Source organism: Varanus komodoensis, unplaced genomic scaffold (genome assembly GCF_004798865.1).
Source record: "Varanus komodoensis strain SLA01 unplaced genomic scaffold, ASM479886v1 scaffold45, whole genome shotgun sequence".
In the NCBI taxonomy this organism is placed as follows: Eukaryota; Metazoa; Chordata; class Lepidosauria; order Squamata; family Varanidae; genus Varanus; species Varanus komodoensis.
The window spans coordinates 3524517-3535673 of NW_025336011.1; the positions used below are offsets into that span (position 1 = coordinate 3524517).

The following is an 11157-nucleotide window of genomic DNA, read 5'->3' on the forward strand; positions in this document are numbered from 1 at the left end:
TATATAAGGAAAACCGCTGCAAAAATGTGCACGTTAGGCAAAATTGCATATAAACTTTGCACCAAATTCTGTTTGAACTTTTGTGCAAAATTTAACAAAAATCTCACTATTCAGGGTGAACTGAACATAAGACTAGACAGAGAGATCCCGAGGGGAACTGAAATGGACAGATCCCTCCATCCCAAGGAACACGTTTGTCTATCTGGTCATGTATCTCAGACTGAAAGGGTGAGTGACCTCTTTCTTTCTGCTTCCTTCTTTCCACAGGGTTCGGCCTGGGCCAGGGAGAACTGCCCCACTGAGAGGTACACTGCCAGCGGGGAGTGCTGCAGAGCCTGCAACCTCGGAGAAGGGGTTGTCCAGCCCTGCGGCTTCAACCAAACCGTCTGTGAACCATGCCTGGACAGTAAGTCCTAGACAAGTGCCATTCCCACCCCGCCCTGTGCAGGCGGAGAACATCACTGCTTGCTTTCAAAGGCCAAAGGTGGTCCAAGAGGCATGGCAGACTCTAGGTTAGAGATCCAATAAGAGCCACTCCTCAGGACAGAACAGTATTTCCCATTAAAATCTGGATGTGAATCTGTTTTTCAGAATCATTTTAGGAGAGTAGAGAGAAAGCATACCAAGAGATGACTCCTTGCCCTTGCCCTTCTCTTCAGTCATCAATAGGTCAGGTGACCACTGAATTTCAGATTTCACAATTTGCATCAGAGGAAGGCAACTTAATGTTCTCCAGAAGTTTTGCACTGCAATTTCCATCAACCTTAGCCTGCATGGCCAATGGCCAAGGACTGTGGAAGATGGAGTCCTGGAAGCAGGAGCAGAAATGCCCCTCAGGCAGCACTTGAGACAAGCTGTAAGTTGGCGAGCATTTTCCCAACGCTGTATCTGAATGAGGATGCCCTGGGTGAGGCTGTGGCTGAGCTCAAGCCATGACTCCATTGAGGTGGCCTGGGCTAGACAGGCAGCAGATCCCAAAGCAGGGCTCTGGATGCCATTTGACTGCAGAACCCTTCGTCACTCACCATTGGTCCTGCTGGAAGGGGCTGATGGGAACTGCACTCCAGCAACATCTGGGGGGTTACGGGCTCCCCAGCCTTGTGCAGAAGCATGAGGTACCCAGACAGCAAGAGGACCAAGCAGGGGAAACCTCAGGTCTGTTCTGCTCTGCACAGCACTGGTTAAAAATAACTAAAAATAACCTTCCCATGCAAAATCAATGGCTGCTACTTAACCTCAGCAGAGAATGGCAGCAGAAAGGCTGGGTATCGGATACCAGGTTGATCATCTGACCTTGGAAGAGTTGCTGTATTGGCATTTGACAGGGCAGGAAAAGCAGGAGAAACTTCCATGCTGCTTTTCTTCCCCATTCAAGGAAATTCAGCAAACTTTCCCTTCGTTTCACGCTCCAGACTTTGTGAAGAGTCCATCTGGACTTGCGGCTGAATGATTCACCTCTATCTGGCATGCAGCAGACTTTGCAATCTTTTTCTAAAAAATATTTTGAATACAACCAGGCTTGCTGCCAGAAATACATGTGACAGGCATGGCAGCAGCCACTGGGGGATTTGTAGGTGAAAGCTGACTCCGGATTGGGGTGGGGGAGGGGAGATCAATAAAGAGAAATAAGCAGAGCCGTGAGAGCCAAAAGTGCCTTCCAGATGCGTCAGTTCCCCAAACACCAAACAAGGCCACTGGCTGCACCTGAAACATCTCCAGGCGCATCTAGATCAGGAGGGCAGAAGCCCTTCAGCCTGAGGGCCAATCCCATTTCCTGGAAACTCAGGGGCTGCATCCCACGGGAGAGCAGAGTCAAGGGGAAAGAGCAGAGCCAAAACGCCAGCAGATGTTCTCCTGCTGTCAGTGACTGTACTTTAGGAGAGGCATTTCTACCTTTTGGAATGAGGGGAGGGGGCACTCGAACGAAGCCTCCTGCAGTCGCAAAATCCAGGCCACTCCGCTGTTCTGCGGTCCAGGAGTTTTATTATTTTGTACAAAGGTTTGATTGTGCACATGTTCATCGATAATACACAGCGTGCATGCCGCCTATTTGAGCACTGCTCAGATATTAGCCATCCCCAATCTGGTGCCTCCACAGGTTTTGGATGGTAACGCTTATCAGCCAGAGGTCAGGGAAGATAAGGCTTGCAGTCTCAGCCATCCATTGGGCACCAGGTTTGGTAAGCCCGACAAACGTTATTATAAACAACCGTGTAAGGTATGGCAAAAAAGCTATTGACAGGTTGTTCACAGTTCTTGGCTGAGATGAGATTTGAACGGGGAACACACTGCTCATGGATCCCCCTCTTAGCTTTTCCCTTCTATTCACACACCCCGCCAAGGGACGTTCTGGGATACCAAACATGATTTGAAAGCTGGGGAGCTCATGCCCATTAACTGAACTGGGAAAGAACGTTTTTTCCCATTTGCCAGACCTGAATGACACACCTCTTTAAAAGGGCATTGCTCATGCCAGATGTCGGATTAATAAGTGCTGTGGGGTTTTGTGCACAGGTGTGATTCATGACCAGTAACTTTCTAGACTGTTCTTGTCAGAATTGGTGTATCCCCCCCATGATTCTAATTGACCATTCTTCTGAAAATATCAGTCAGTGCAGAGGTTGCCCTAAGGAAGAAACGTTCGACGTTTTTAAAGCGCAGGGCAGCAGTTTATGTGGAAGGAGAGACCTCTGATTTGGGCAGGGTTTTTAAATGATTTGTTTCCTGTCTCCTGCTCCCGTGGTTTTTAGGGAATTCATATACAAATGTCCCTCATTTCAAAGGTCCTTCTAGGAAATTTTCTGGAGGATAAATGCAGGAGAGCGAGTTATGGTGACTGAAAGCCAGTCTGATGCTTTCCTCAGTGAATCCTAGCATTGGTGGAAGAATACACATCCTTGCCTTTCCCCAAAGCACAGTTACTGGAGAACTGTGCTAAAATAGGCCCTTGGATTAGCCAGCCAACTGGTCAGTTATTTAACCCCACTCCTGCCAGCTCGGGGGCCATGCTGTCTCCCTTTCCAAACCTGAATCATGCACAAAGCCATCTTTGGGCCAATTGTGGTCACTTCAGAGGGAAGCCTCTACATCTCTGGAATCTGCTGGGCTTTAGCCGATTCTGATGCACCTCTGCAGCCCCAGACCCAATCTCTAGCGTCACGTGTATCCCGCATGGACAAATGCCATGCACCCCCATTTTGCCTTCTCCTTATAGAAGCTGGCTGGGTTCTCCCCTACCACACTTCTGCAAAGAGTCATGCGCCCCTATTTTTTGCCTTACCTGGGGATTGCATGTACCAGCACCAGATCCAGGTGTTCAGGGGCCTTGTTCAAACCAACTTCAGCAGGCCACCTGCCTTGGTGAGCCTACCTTCTCAGCACCTTTGCCACCAGCTCCTCTTGCTCGTCCTTTTCTTTCTCAGTCCTGGCAAGCAGAGAGACAGGGAAGAGCAGGCCAGGGCATTCCCCCCCCCCCCCCCCCGGCTTTGCTTGTCTTGCCAGGACGAGAGGCAGCTCGAAGTGCAAGCTGCAACACCCTGGAGGAGAAGCAAGCCCATGGGGTTTTTGCTAGTGTGCCTCTTCTGGGATGTGGGCCTTCACTCAGTGCCCAGCCAGGGGAACCCATGACAGCAGTTCTGCCAGGCACTGTGAGGTGAATAAACTGATCGCCATTCTTGGGACTCAATCCTGACCTGGATTCTGAGGAAGGAAAAAAAGACCTTGAAGACCCGGGAATGGGAATTTTGGAAACTCAGGGAGAGGCAGGGACCTTTGAAGCACCCTCAGGGTTGCTCCCATGGGTTCTCAGGCCAACCAGGATAGGAGGAACGTTGGGGGGGGGGAAGGGAAGGGGTCCAAGAAGGGGCAAGCCATTGCCTTGCCCAGTCCCCAACCCCATAGCAAGGTGTTGGGAGAAACGAGTGGCCCAGTTAGAGAGTTTCACCAGTGGAACCCACCCTGAAGATGGAGCCCATAGAAGTACTGAAAGGGAATGATTTGGGGTGAAGTCCCCAGTTCAGCTTCTACATTCTTAACATGAGCAGAGGCTGATTCTCCAACTCACTGGAGGGTTTTCAGAGTTGCTTTGTCTTGTAGCTGTGAAGAGCCAATAAAGATCAGTACTGCAAAACATAAAAACAGAGCGAGTCAGAAGGGGCCTCCCGGGCCATTTAGTCTGACCTTCGGCACCAGCCGGCTCCATTCACGACATGCCCACCATGTGCATGTCCAGCCTGTCTTTGAACACCCGCACCGATGGGGCCTCCAAAAGAGACTGCCTACAGCGTTTTGGAGCCTAAGGGCAAGAAGGGAAGACACACACACGCGTGCGCGCGCCTTGTGATCTGGGGAACACATTCCCTTCTTCCCACCCCAGTCTCACATTCCAGGATGTTACTGGAAGGAGACATTTCCTGGCTCATCTGGCCTTTCTTTTTGGGAAGATGGGCGGGCAGAGGGCTCACTATTAGCAGATTTACGGTTTGTCTGCCACACTGAAACGACCGCACAGTGCATGTGCTTCGTAACACCACGAGGCTCCCTGTGGGTGGCTGCTGTGGGCAGAAGCACATGGGCTCCTGTTTTATGTTACTGTGCCTGACTCTGACCTTGGAGACGTCCTTTGCATTTGTGCCGCTCCAATGCTGGCTTGCAAAAGTGGAGTCTTTGGCTCAGGTTCTGTCGCCAAAGAGAGAATGTCATCTTAAAAGGAAAGACAGAAAAGAATGGGGGAAATGATTCAGGGATTTCCCTTGTGTGAAGCTGAACTGAGAAAGAGCAGCTTCTGAGGAACACGGAAAGCAAAAGGAAGCTGTGCTGAAAACTTCTAAAACTTTGGGCTATAGCGTACAGCCAGGCAAAACATCCCTTAAACAGTGTGCAGACTTTTGAGTTCTGCAGAACCCTTCACTGGATTAAATGTTAAGCCAAGTGGCAGGGTGCAAAGCAGGAAGAAGAGACTTTAATGTCAGTGGTGCTTCTTGTTGACTGTAGCTTTTCTTTTAAGTTTTTAAGAGCTATCTTTAGGGCTCCCTGGTGGTAAACTTATTTTGTGGATGGAGATTGATGTTGTGAGCTACATTTCCTCCCTTTGCACATTCAAAGCCGCAGACCTGTCTTTGCAAAAAGTTCTTTATTCACCAAGTGTTTTCCAGAAGCACAAACTCACTCGAATGAATCTCTGAGCATGCACAGAGTGGTTTGTTGAACTCAGTCTAGTTTTTACTTTAGGGAACTCTCCTTATGAGTTTGTTTGGACCCCGTCCTTTCTGGAGGGTCCTTTTGGAAATGAGCATCTCCCCTCTCTGCACTCCGATCCTCTAATTGGGCAGCCCTCCATTGCTGACATTGCATGATGGGGGTGAGAGTTGTACCCACTTTGTCTCTGAGAAACTCCCTTGTTTCAAGCTCGCTCCCGACAGCTGTACAACTTGGTTATTCTCAGAGGCTGCCTAAGCACCTGGGGAGTCTGGCCTTGAGATAAGTGCCTCCGCTGCTCTCATCCCCAATGTCTGGAATTGGCTGACATTCAAAGCCCCCCCCCCCCCCCCCCCCCCCACCCCCGCAATTGCCCAAACCCCAAACCCCCCCCCCCCCGCCACTCCTCCTCCTCCTCCAGATCAGCATGCCCTGGAAATGTGCTCCAAGAGCTACTGCCCTGCTCACTCCCAACAATTGGTATCATGGATAACTTCTCAAAGATCAAAAGAGAAGCTGCAGTGGATAAAGGACCCCACTGCCAGAGGAGTCACCATCCTTCCCTGGGGAGGAGAGAGGAAAGGAAGAACAGTTTGTTGAGAGTTTGTCCTGCGGGGCAATGACCCAGAGGCCTTTTCTGAAGAGCCTGTGAGGGTAGCCGATAGACATGCGCTGGTCAGCTGTAGCTGGATCTACTCAGAAGCAAGCCTGGGAAAATGCATTTGGCAGCCTTTCCCAGTTAGATGCCCTCCAGATGGATTGGCCTAGAACCCCATCCCCCATGATCCTGCATGTTGCCTGGGGGCGATGGGAGCTGTAGTCCAACAAGTCTGGAGGGCGCCTGACTGGGAAGATCGGTGTATGGGATTGCTGCCGCACAGCAAATGCCCATGCGAGGAAGGGGTCCTTGTATGACAGCCACACGGCTGGGCAGTGCTTCAGAAGCTACAGATTTGCCCAGGTTGCTTCTTGCCTTCAGCCTCCCCCAGGCTTCAGAGGCATTGGACTGCAGCTCCCAGAATTCCCATCCAGCAGGGCCGTTGCCTGGGAATTCTGGGTGCTGCAGTCCAAATGTGTCTGGAAGGCACAAGGTTGGGGGAGACTGGTAGGTGATTCCAAAGAGTTAAAAAGTCAGGGAGGGAGCTGAAACCTAAGCTGAAATCTGGTGCAGAGAGATTTCCAGTAAGCAGAACAGAATCTACACCTGAACCTGAAACCTTTGACTTGCAAATCCTGCAAGGCAGGTGTATGATGCTTGGCTGCAGTCACAGCAGCTCTTTGCTCACCTTTGCAACTGGCCTTGTGTGCATCGGCAGGTGCAGGGTCAGCAGTGTGCCTTGCTGGCTCCTCGCACTTCAGGTCAGCTTACTGCCTTTTTCTACATCTGCCTTTGTATACCTCTTCCAGCTTTACAGCAACAGAAAGCTGATCTAGGTTATTTGACAAGGGTTTCTGCCCTCAGATGCGTAACAGTAGAACAACAAATGATCCCACCACCGTGCCTTAAATTGTGCTTCTTAAATGAAGCAAGCAGAGGATAACCAGGAGCTGATGTTTATGTGTAAGGACCAGGGACCCCTGGCACCCGGAATGAATTCCTAGACTTCTGATATTTCTGATTCTGGGTGTTTTGCATCAGGCTGCAAAGGGTGGATCTGAAGTTTCTAGGACAAAAAGTCGATCCTGTGATTTGCTCACCCTTGGTGGACATCACTGGGGAAGGCCTGGCAGATGACTCTGAGAAGAGCTAACCCCACTGCAGAGTGCTGCTTTCGAGGCTTCATGGCTTTGCAGTGTAGCCGTGCCATTAGGAGAAGGGCCAAGCCTTCACCTGAAGCAGGGTCAGAGTCAACACCCTTTCAAATGCTGGTACTTGACCTTCAAGTGCTTGGTCTAAGAAAGAGCAAGCCTTTGACCATAAGCAGAGCACATAAAGAGGTCGTATCCCTCAGGGTTTTGGGCCAAGCTTTCCCAGTCAAAGAGGGCTACCTGAAGTCTGCAGTGATCTCTGCAGTCACCCAGAATGGCCTCTGTCTTGTCTGTACAGACAGCAAACCTCTCTTTGAGGGCATCCTCTGTCTGGAGGGCTGTCCCGTCCAGTTTAAAGACAGAGAACCCTAAGAGGGCTCTCCCATCAACACTGAGCACCTACACAGCAGCTGTGAGCCATCTGGCCACGATTCCCCACACTGCTGGGAGATACACTGCATGTTTATTTAAATTATCTTTAGTTCTGCATTTGCACCTGAACATTAGCCTATTCCGTGAATACATGAGCATGTGTAAATTTATGCAAATTGTGGCTCTCTTCCCCCGCCCTCTTTTTGGCAATGCAAGCCCTGCCCATTGCCAGCATTTTCGAGATTAAGGTGGGTGTGAAATCCAAGAGTTTCTGTGTGCCGGAGGCCGCTCTGACTATGGGCCCCATCCTGAGCATCCACCAATCCTTGGCGATCCTGATGGGATTGAAAGGAGCTTTTTCGCATCTTCAAAACCCCCTTCGCTCTTCGACATCCATTATCACACGGAGTCTGGCTTGACTTGCTGTCTGACTTGTTTGTCTCTTCCTTGCCCCTCAAAACGTGCCCAAGTGGCCCATCCATTTCCCTTCTCCACATGTGCTGCCTCCAATTCCCCTCCTCTGCACCAGCCTAATGGCCCCCATCAATAATTCACTGTGATGCAAAGGATTTAGCCAGGTTAATGGGAGATGTTTGCTTCAGCAACTGAGCCAAAGGTGGATGCAAAACCCTGGTTCCCTGAAAGATGTGAGGAGGGAGGGTGTCAGCAGGCTGGGCAAAGCTTTTGGGAACGAGTGGCAATGGGTGAGAATTCCCTTCCTGGCTGGTTTTTATAAGAAGTGACCGATCTTTGCAAACTTCTCCATTTGCAAAACAAATTTACACTGGATCAACAGCACTCCAATTCCGGTGGATCTGGAGTTTCTAGGACAAAGAGTAGATCTTGCAAGCCTGTGGTTTGCAGCACCATCGGACGTGGATTTCCCCAGCCCCTCCTTGCTGCACACAGAGTGAAGAAAGACTTGAGCGAGCTAAGCTATGCAAGGCATGGGAAAGACCCCCCAAAATCAGGTGGAGGGATATTCCATAAAGGGCCCCTTTCCTCTCTTGGAAGTTTCCTTTTTCCTGAAAGGGCAAGAAGATGTGACCTGTATCCAACCTTTGGATATTAAAATAAAAGAACATTAGTGAACCTGAAATTGACCATTTCACCCATCCAGGCCCAAGCAGTCTGCTCTGAAAAGTTGTGTTTAGATCTCTGTGTATTCAGCCAGGTTAATCCGTCATTAAAGTTGCTACCACTTTTTTCTGACAAGCTTCTCACCAAAGCCAGATCCAAATCAGGACAGCTTCATGTAGGCAGATACTATATGGTCCCCGACACCCTGGAAGCAATAGTACATTTTGAAATCAGCCAGTACAAACCTATGAGAATTTTGTTTTGAGATCATTTTAGATAATGATAAAAAAATCATAAACACCTTCATATTTGGAAGAGAAAAAAAACTTGAGAAGTTTACCTTTGAATGTGCCCTTCCAGGATTGTGACAAACTTCTGCAGAATCTGTCCCCAGCGTTCACACACTTCCTCTGAGCCTCAGCACTTTCTTAGAATGCTAGCTGAGCCAAAAGGAAATCTAGGAATGCTTGTGCAACCTGGTTGTGCAACCTGCTCTTTCTTCTATGTTGTGTGCAGCACAAATACAGGCTGTTGCACACGATGTGGAAGAGGCATGCTGCTCCCATAGCATCCATGTGGGGCTTGATTCCTGGCGGGCACTGCATGAACACTGGGGCACTCTTCAGGAACACGGACACATGGCTTCAACAAAGCGACCCAGAGTCCAAGGAGCCGAGCCCGGGGAATCCAGTGGATTGCCACCTCCAAAATGGATTCCGCACGCATCCCTGGTGCCCATCCATAGTGCTAAATTTGTAAAGTGTAAGCAGGAAGAGTTGTGAATGCCGATGGCATTTGATATGTGTCACATCGAGAATGCTCCAGAACCAGGCCACGGTCCCAGCTCTGGAGGGTGGGGAGCCCTAGCCTTCTCGACCCTGGCTCCCTTGGGATTTTCTGCATGTCAGCCTCTGCCCACCCCAGTTAGTGTGGCGAATGGCTGGGACTCCTGGGAAACATCTGGGGAGTACCAGGTTAAGAAAGGTCAATGAACACTGATTGTGAACTCAGTTCTCTTGACCGCTGCTGCTTACCTTGCCAAAATGGCACCATCCACACATAAGAGGGAGATACCAGCAGATTTGGGCTAGTCTCATGGTTTCTGGAAGTGGAACCCCCATTATTATAGAAAATAATACACTAAAGGGGTAGCCCAAACAGCACAAGGAGGACTGGACATGCTCAGTGTGCATGGAAAGTCAGTGGAGTGTTGGAGCAGGAAAACAGGAAACCAGGGAAGGGGGATGGAATGGAATGGAATGGAGTGTTCCAGAAGAGGGTACAGCCGCCTGGTTGGGTGGGATACTGTGTGGAAGTGCTCCATGCTGTGACATTTTGTTACAGTTGTTACAGAAAAGGCAAGGATGGAGAGATGGCCAGTCATGATGTCATAATCTCAATTTACCAGGAATAGTCTCTATTTTGTGTTACCTACCCTTGGTAATAGGATGTCCATAAGTTTGAATTTGCAGAGGATAATTCTATTTTTAAAGGGTTATCATAGGACAGGTCTCTGATTAAAGACATCTTCTGTATGAATGGCTGTTCCCCCTAAGTCCAGTTTAAAGATTTTAAAAAATCTCAAGAACAGAAAGCAAACAGGATCTTGGAAGTTGCTCAACCCCAGGGAGTACTTGGATAGCAAAAGAAGCAGAGAGGCACATGGTCCCCAGGCCACAATCTTCTCTACTACTGTGGAACACATTCTATTTCTATGTTGCTTATAAATTTGCATGCATAGATATACATTAGCACATGCTCATGGGCCGTGCCCACCTCCACCTGCTCCTGTGCTCAGGTGGATGCCTTCTGGACTTCAGTTGCAAATGCACATCCTCTTCTGCCCTTTTCCCTGCAATGCAAGGTGGCCATCATAAGCCACTTTCACCTGCATTCAGTCATATTTGATCCTAAAGTTTCTTCCATCTGATTTCCACATCAGTCTGCCATTAAAACACACTCATACGCACACACCTGCCTTCGTTCTTGCATGCAGCTCTCCCTGACAGAGGCCGTGCACGTGCGACTTTCCCTGGCCTACACAGTTTTGTACGCTGCCCCCTTTTGAAACCTAAAATAAGCTTCCTGAGGCAGCTGTTTCATTCTGCCCAATGACAAGGCAACTGATTCTTCACCTGGCAATTAAACAGTGATTAAACCCAGGACCTTCTTCCTACAAAACCTGTGTGCTGTCCATGAGCTGCAGCCCTTTCCCTAGAGCAATGAAGTTGTCCATATCATTCTGTGTTGTGGCCGAGTCTCATAAACTTTCAGAAATTCTTCCTCCTATTTAATCTTAAAATTTCTTCCCGCAATTTAGGCTTGTTACTTCTTTCCCTAGAATTACAAGGGGGATCGGGCGGTGGCGGAGGAGCTGGGATTGGCGGAGAGGGCCATGACAAAGGCCCTGGTCTCATTGATAGTGACAGCAAAGGGCAAGTTTAAACGAGAGCACGGCATGTTTTGATGGAGGCGTTCAATGTGAAGAGTGACTTTTTGCATTCTGCCATTCAGAAGGAAAATGGCTATTTCCCAAGAATGTCCTCCAGAGATCGCACAGCTAATGAAAGATTAATATGAAGCACTGGGCGGGAGGGGTGGTCTGGAGCTGGTCTGCTCTGAAAGCGGGGAGGAGAAAATCAGGGGTGGATTAGAGTTAATATTGCTAGCACCCCAAGGAGATGGCTCAAGCCCTCAGCTAACCAGGGAATAGGCGGCGGGGCGGGGGGGGGGGGGGTGCACTGAAAACAAAAAACAAAA

General features: G+C 49.4%; 1 protein-coding gene across 1 annotated transcript in view; it reads left to right on the forward strand.

Annotated features, from left to right (window-relative positions):
- Positions 1–285: 285 nt before the first annotated feature.
- NGFR (nerve growth factor receptor) overlaps positions 286–11157 on the forward strand; it is a 38950-nt gene continuing 28078 nt past the window's right edge. The window contains exon 1 of the mRNA XM_044444689.1: positions 286–406. The gene's annotated coding sequence lies outside the window, so the exon portion shown is untranslated. The remainder of the gene's footprint in view (positions 407–11157) is intronic.